An 8,332-nucleotide genomic window follows, 5' to 3' on the forward strand; every position below is an offset into this window, starting at 1 on the left:
TAGACACTTTTAACCTGGATTACTTTAAAAAGAGGAAAATATATTAACAAAAAGTAAAAAAAAATCATATATGTATATATATACACACTGTAAATAAATATTTTAGTGTCATGTTTGTGTTACATGATTTTATTAAATTTCTTTTCCTATCAGGCTAAATTGTAAGTATCCTCTTTACACTGTCATTAGGATATAGTGCTCTTTTAAAGGATGTGAGAATATTTTGAAACATTTTTGATGTATTAATCTTTCAGCAGCAAGCTAGAATTCAAGAATTCTTTGAAGTTGATTTGGTTTAAAAAACCAACCAATAAAAAACCCCACCCCAGTGTAAGCTGTGGTGTTTGGGCTGCATTCCTTCACACTTAACCATTGTGCTGCAAGAAATTCTTCTATTTTAATATATCCAAAATACCTGCCTCTCCTCCCTCCCCTCTGACGCAAAGATCTCATCATTGTTTCAGAAATATGTGTTTTTCTATTTCCAGGCTGCATTTGAAAGGAAGAATGATCAGGTCTTTTAAAAATGAAAAAGAAAAAAATATGATAGGCAAGGAAGAAGTGAGACAAATACAAAATGCATTTGTTCATTCGTCTTACTAGAATCTCTTTAAAGTCTGTTTGTGTGTACAGTGTCTCACCTTTTGTGTACACACACATATATTTACATGTATGTATGAAATTCTGGAGCAGTGATTTAGGACCACCATTCATTATCTGGTGTGGAAGGGTTTCAATTGCTTGGACAGCTTCTCGTTTCCTCTTTGTAAATCCTAAGGGCTTTGTCACAAAATGCCAGGGAACTGCTGTGGTACAAGCACTGCTGGCTGTGTCTGCAGCTGTGGGTGGTGGAAGAATAGGATGAGTGTGTGTGGGAAATATTTAGAAAATCTCACAGTCTTTCATGATGTAGAGTTTATATTATTTTAATTATGTATTTTTTTTTTTTTAGAAACATACGGAGGAAATTTTAGTCTCAAAAATTATTTAGCACCAGGGATTAGCTTGAACATTGTAAGAATTACAAGTAGTATAATCTCATGTAGCTGTCATATTTTCTCACATCTATCCCCATTGCAGAGACTGTGGAAAGACTCACCTTCATAGCACTGTTCAGTCAGGTGTATATTGTAGGAAAAATATAGCTGGTTGATGTGAATTTGATCATAGTTTAAGTGGTTTGTTGTTTTGTTACCAGGATGTAATTACCTGGTCACCACTGACCTACTTAGGATCAATATCTGCAATATCTGCAGATAAAACTAGATGATATAGTTATGAAATGCTAACTGTGCCTAGAAATTTCTGAACAACCTTGTGTACCTAAGATGGCTGTGTCTGGCAGGGTCACACCGGCCCCTCTGCTGCCCTGCTCCCCTCCTCTCCTGCAATACTACACTTGTGTTTATGTGTTTTTCTTGTATGTCTGCTTAGCTGACTTTTCCCCCCTGCAAGTTTTCTGATAATTCCCTCGTTGCTGTTTACTACAGTTGATTGTCATATTCCTCTTTACCAAGACAGACTTTGGGCAAATGCCATCTTGGGGAGTTTGGGCTTGACCCTCACCTAGCCTCTTACAGCCTGTGCTGTTTCAGTGGCCACTGCTACCCAGGCTGTTTTTAGGACAGCAGGGCAGTGTAGGTACCCCTCAGCTGGCTTTCTCAAAGGGCAGGCATCCAATTCTCCTAGGATTGAAAGGCAAGTTGAGGATCTGTGATTTGAGCTAAATTTCATAAAATAGGTGGTAGGCCAGTTGCCTGAGCTGGTGGTCTGCTCCCATGGAGGTGATGAGCATCAGTACCTCCCATTCCCATTGCTGTGACATCAGCTTTCACCACGTGAGTCTCGTGGGGCAGGATTTACATGGACACCCCAACTCTACCCTGAGTTTAGCACCCTTTTCTCAAAAAATTAAACATGCACTTCAGGAGTAATGTGTTCAGATACATTTAATTTATAAACATATCCAGATATCTTAGCTTTACTTTTTACTCAGCTTACTAAAGGGACCTTGGTGCAGCTGCTAAACTAACTAAACTCAGCTGGGACTGCAGATGTATAAACACGTGCAGGGTTGTTGTGTTACCCTATACCTACCTGTTGTACATAACCTATGTGTATACGGGGTGTTGGAGTGCCTGGTGCGGCTGCTTTGCTGCCCAGCAGCAATGGTGAGCTCCATCAGCAGCAGGGCTGGGGCTCTGCAGACCTCCAGGAGGAGCTCTGGGTTCAGCATACAGCAAGAAACTCCAGCAGGCTGGAAAGGCTTCAGCTTTCTCACAGGACCTGATTTCAGTCTTCCTGCTCATGCTGGAGGAAAAGGCCTGCCTTGAACTGCTGCTCAGAAACCAGGGGGGAAACCCTCCCACTCTTCCCACTCCTCCCACAAATGTCCACTTGGTCAGAGCTAAAATGCTCTTTTAAATACTAACCCACCTTCTCAGCTGCTTCTCTGGCTTCTATCTCTTCTCTTCTCTTCTCCTCTGGCTGCCTTGGCACACAGCTTTGTTCCCTGCTCTGGACTGATGGAGGAGCTCAGAAGCAGATCTTCATGCAGCACTTCACCAGCCCCCTCTCTACACACTCAGGCCAGGGCAAAGAGCTAAGACCAATCTCAAAGCTTTCAGTTAAAAGTACTCATTTTCAAGAAATTTAATACTGGTTCAGTGATTTGTGCCTTGCAGTGACCAGCTGCAAGCTGGATGTCATTGGAACACACTGAGGAGACTGAACTGTGAGAGGGATTTCTTGGTCAAGTCTGTCCCAGACCCTGTGAAGGTTCAAAGCATGTCTGTCATTGTGAGGTGATGTCAGCACTACTTTGGGTTAGGTGGGAGCATATGGGACATGCCTTTAGGGAGGTATTGCAGCTGCTGGTTTTGAGCCTGCTGATGTCATGTGTAAAATTAATCACTTTGATTTATTGAGGATTTGGATCTTAAAAGGCAAGTTTACCAAGGAGTGGGTTTATTTGGCACAGGAAGTTCATCTGAACTGACACCTTCTTATGGCTGTAATGCAGAAGTTTATAGATAAACGTAGGTTGGAGACACTACCTTGCACTTTTCAGGTTAAAACCTTCAGCTCCCAATGCTTTTCAAGCTGTCAGCAAAATATTTTAGTCAATTCAGTTTACTGAGCTAGGGAAAATAAATCCCCCTCTGTGAACCAAGTTCTGGAAAAGGTTTGTAACGGTACTAACCTGAGAACAAATAGTATCTGTATTGTAGCAGACACTTGTGGTTGAACACAAAGGATTTTATTTTATAAAGACAATAGGAGAAAAAAAATGATGGGGGAAAATGATAACTAGTTGAGACATTAATTTATGTAGCCTGAGAATCTGTCTAGAGCACATATTGTGTCTGAATAAAGTGAAATCTGAGTCAACAGCTGCTTCACCAGAGCAGAACATAGAAGCCTCTTTGTTGAGAGAAGAAATCTTATCCTGTGACCTTTGGATAATCATGAGTCTGGTGTAACGTCATTTGAAAAGTGAAAGATGTTGATCTTTGCATGGTTTTCTAGATTCAGATCTGAACCTTGTATCACAGGGGATGCCAGTAGTGAACTACAGCATGCCGACAGCAAAAATAGATAAAAGCAATTATTTGCACGTGTTCTGTTCCTCATGTTAACAGCAAAGCTGAGCTGAATTTTTGATTGTTTAATGCTCTTTCTTAATATATTTGCACATTAATTTTGCTGCATTCTTAACATTTTTTAATTGCCTGTTTAGGTAGGAACAACTAAGTCAGATCTGACTCAGTTCAAGAAACTCATTTTTTGGGCTGCTTTTGTACATCTAAGCAGGAGCAATGTCTCTATAGGCACACAAATATCTCACTGACTCTTACTCATTTTTTTGTAAAAGATTACATAGAGTGAGACAGTTTTCTCATCTTCTTTTTCCAATGCAAGTTATTATGCCCTTGCCAAATTCAAATCTAAGAGGAAGCTCCTGGTGTTTTTGTTAGGTTTACAATTATCCTACAAGCTATGCTGCAAGATTTCTAAATTGATCCTGCACATCCACACACAAAAAAAATAAACTTCTCAGGGCAAGACTTTTTCTAAATGTACAAAGCAGCTGCCATAATCAGGTAGAGCTCTTGCCTGTTGCCTCTGCTCGTCCCTGTAACAGGTGGATTTATCCTGCAGAATAAGGGGGAAATGGAGACCCCATCACACCACAAACACTCCACCCCATAACCTGGTTACCAGAAATGCCTAGAAAAGAGCCACAGGAAACTCGGGAGGAGAGACCCTGTAGTTTGCCACATGTCAATTGCTTCCTAAGCTCCATCCATCCATCTATCTATCTATCTATCTATCTATCTGTCTGTCTATCTATCTATCTTTCAGACATGCAAAGCAATAATGAGATTTTGAAAGCTCAGTGTGCAGCATTCTCCCAGTAGGTGCTTGCCAGATGAGCAATGCCTGACAAACTCACATTAACTGCCAAACAACCGACCAAGCAGCATTTCATAGTCATCCTCACAGCTCTGGCAGCTGTGGTTTCTTCTAGATGAAAAGCATTAATGCACATGGGATTGAAAAGACAGAGGCTTGTTTCTCCACCACATGCAAGCATCCTTGTGTGTTCAATTTGAAAAGAATATTATAAATCTAGAAGCAGCGAATAATTTATAAGCAAGGATATATAAACCTACTTGAAATCCAGTTGAGATATCCCAAGACAAGAGTTCCTGTATTGTACAGGCAAGAGTCTCACTGGATCAGCAAATCATCTAATTTTAACCTGCTGACAAGTCACAGGGATCAGCAGTAACACTAGGACTGCACCAACTTACTGCGCAATTAGGGCGAATCATGTAATTGCTTTCTTCCTCAGGTTCCTTATTTGCACAGCAGAGGGAAATACAAAACCTGTCTCTCAGATACAAAGTGGGGACAAACTTTATTTGGAGAGCACTCTGGTGATCCTCAAGTCAAAGAAGTCCCGAGTATGAATCAGCAAGCCTTTAGGGTCTCCATGAAGAGCTTAAAAGGGCTAAAAAGGGGAAAGGTCTCCATGAAGATCGTGTTGAAAACCAGGAAAACATAGGTTGGAGCACTGCTTTGAAGGCTTAGCAAAGGCTTAAGGTGCAGAACCTGGTAACTTCCCTTGAAACAGGTGACACTTGGCCACTGCTGAGAGCTGATCCCAGAATCCCATTTATTAGGCCAGTGCTTTAATCAGATGAGCCCCAGCCTCTGCTAGAAGGCAGACCCATGCTGAGGGTTTCTGCACTGTGGGGAGTGATCTCTTCTCTGACAGATGCTGCATGTCCCTGTCTCCCAAAGCCGAAGGGTTCAGCCCTGGCTAGCAGTGACTTCTGAGGACTGAAATTAATAATGCAAGTTCAGCACTCCAACGTCCATGCCTCCTCTTTCTCCAGAGCCAGGCTGCCCTGCTTTGCAGTTTGCAGTCTTTGCAAGCCATACCAGAATTCAAGCCTGGGCTGGATGCTCTGATATCCTTAATGAGACAGAAAAGGCCCAAGTCATACAAACAGGGGCAGGAAAACAGTGAGGGTCTGGGTCATACACAAGAGAAATGCATTGAAGACTACTTTTCTCAATGTTGGGTAGAGGTTGAAGGTATAAAAGGACAAAGCAAAGCCTCACCAGTTTAGTTAGAACATCACTAGCTTTCCTGAATTTTAATTTCTGTGTCAGGTGCTGTTCTGTTGCAGACAGACTTCATGTAAAAAAATTCTCATTCTCTTAAGTAAGAATAGCCCACACATCAGGCTTTCTGACTTACCCAGCTAAGCAGAATTACATTTGAGAACTCAGCCAATTACAGAGCTCCTTCAGCCTTCCTGTTACATGACAGTGAAAAATGCTTGTCTTGGAAACATCCTGCTTGTGCACATCCTGTGCTCTGGGCAGCATCAGTGTTAACTCTGCCTGACGCTTGTAAAACAGGATTCCTCCATCCTAGTATCACTTTATTTTGATGATGCTGGATAAACCTGCAGTTTGGGGCTTTTAAATATGCCCACCAGAAGAAAAAAGATGCTTTGTATATGACATGGGGTTATGCTCAGATAGGTCTCATGACAGCCTTTTCCTGACTCTAGAACAACCATCAGAATGGTTCTGAACTCATCAACCCAAGGAGAAATTGCAAGAGAAACATTTTGTATTCCAGTATAACACTCAGGCAGAATAATTCCAGTATAACACAGATTACAGAATAATCTGTAAACTGACCAACAGTCACTATTACTCTGAGCATGGCATAAATTTTTCATTTATTATCTATTACAACATAAGGCTACATTAATCTTTGATTGTTTAGCATAAAGGACTGCATTTTCTCTATTTTTCCACTCTTCCAAATCTGCATAGTTGCATCAGGAACAAAAGGTAAGTAACATCTTGGCAGATCAAAAAGACTGAACAAAAGCCCTGGGCCCTGTGTTTTCTTTGCAATGCACAGCCTGAGAAGGACAGAACACAAAAGGTTGTCCTTTGAAACAAGACTGGGATAAAGGTTAGCTCAGTGAGGCTGGCAAAGAAATGCCAGTGCTATGGTTGAAGGTGGAGAAGGCGTTCCTGAATGGATTACAATTAACACAAAACCTAAACCACTCACAACACAGAAACTAACATTTAGTGGGGGAGAAGCAGTTCTGGTCAACAAATGAGTGAACAAATTTTTATTTTCAAAGGGGAAAAATGCTCAAGTGTAAACTAAGGACAAGGCAATCCCCTCTTTCCCTTCTATCTTTTCTCTCATCTTTGCTCTAGGAGGTTAAGATCCTATGCACTAACAATGTGTTGAAGATCATAAAAATGTAGAACCAACTCCATTGGTCAGTACATTGACTGCTCAGCCAGAGTATAAACTCTTAGAAGGGACATCTTTTGGAGATGGCTGCATTCTCAGTTCTTAGATTCATTATCAGATTCAAACACGGATGTGAGGATACATCAGTTACCCAAGCCTCCCCTAAAGCAAGTCCTGTATTTTATAGGAAAAATATGTATCTAGTTTGGAGTGTTGGACTTGTCTAGTAATTGGAATGTTCTGATCTCTTACACAAAGACTTAATTGAAATACAGAAAGAAATAATAGGAAGAAAGACCCCTAAGACCTGGCATTCCATAGAGTATTTCCTATAGGATTCTTCCCTTCCTTGGTGATTTGTGACCATGGTCTATCTATTTGTGTTATCTGACATTTCTAAATAAACCTGATTGCAGCAGCAACTTCAGAATGTAACTTTTTTGAACTCCACCCCTGTCCCCCAGTATGTATCAGAGCCTGCCATAGACAGAGGAAAAACTCCTCCACCAAACCACATGAAATTTCCTATAGAATGCTCTACTCAAAATGAAATTTTTTCTAGTAGAATTGCTGCTCCTTCGTAGCTACACTTCAAAAAAGGAATAGAAACTGTACAGAAAAAAAAATGAAATTACTTAGTGTTCTAATGAGATGCAGAGAGTAAAAACAATCTGGGGCAGACATACCATCTAGAACAGGAGTTTCCCTGGTCCTTTTTCACTTCAGCTGTAAGACCCCAACCCCTTCCCCTGACAACAAAGATGCTTAACATGAAGAGCAGAGCACAACAGCCCACTGGGAAGTGCACCATGGAGGCTACTCTCTCCTAACACGGTCAGGTGCAGTTTGGAGAATTCATTTCCTCCCCTCCTTGAGCCGGTTCAATTGGGACTTTTGTACTCACAGCTAATGTTGTGTGTTCTACACCCAACTAATGGTTGTCCCAGTGGGAAGGTATGGAGTGGGAGTTTACAGGGACTCATTCTTGATTCAATACTAGTCAGCATTTTCACTGATTTAACAGTACACAAATCAAAAGCAGAGAAGTGGCGTGGGCAGACGAAGTGTTCTGGAGGATAAAAAATCCTGCAGGATTAAAAGATGTAGTATTAAAGACAAGCAAACCCCCAGTAAGATTAAACTATCACTATGTACTAAAATCTAAAACTAAGTGGAAAGCCCTATTGTAAATCAGTGGCTGAACTATTAAGACAATCACCTACAACAGAACAGAACAATGTGTTACAGGTTGCAATTCTTGTAACTAGCTCACTCTGCTACAATTCCAGCTTGAATATTCCTCTGCACTTTTGGCAGGGCACAGAACTCCACTCACTGTCAATTCTTAAGAATTAAATACTGGAAACTTGGCTTCTTCTGTACTAAAAGTGCAGCAGTGAGTGAAAAAAGAAGGAAATACAAGGAAAATAGTGCCAGAATGCATGCAAGTGCACCAGAAAAAAATTCAGTATGGGATTGACTTGGAATACCTTGATCGATGTTCAAGGCCATGATGGGCTGTCCACC

Source organism: Coloeus monedula (genome assembly GCF_965178545.1).
Source record: "Coloeus monedula genome assembly, chromosome: 1".
NCBI classification, from domain to species: Eukaryota; Metazoa; Chordata; class Aves; order Passeriformes; family Corvidae; genus Coloeus; species Coloeus monedula.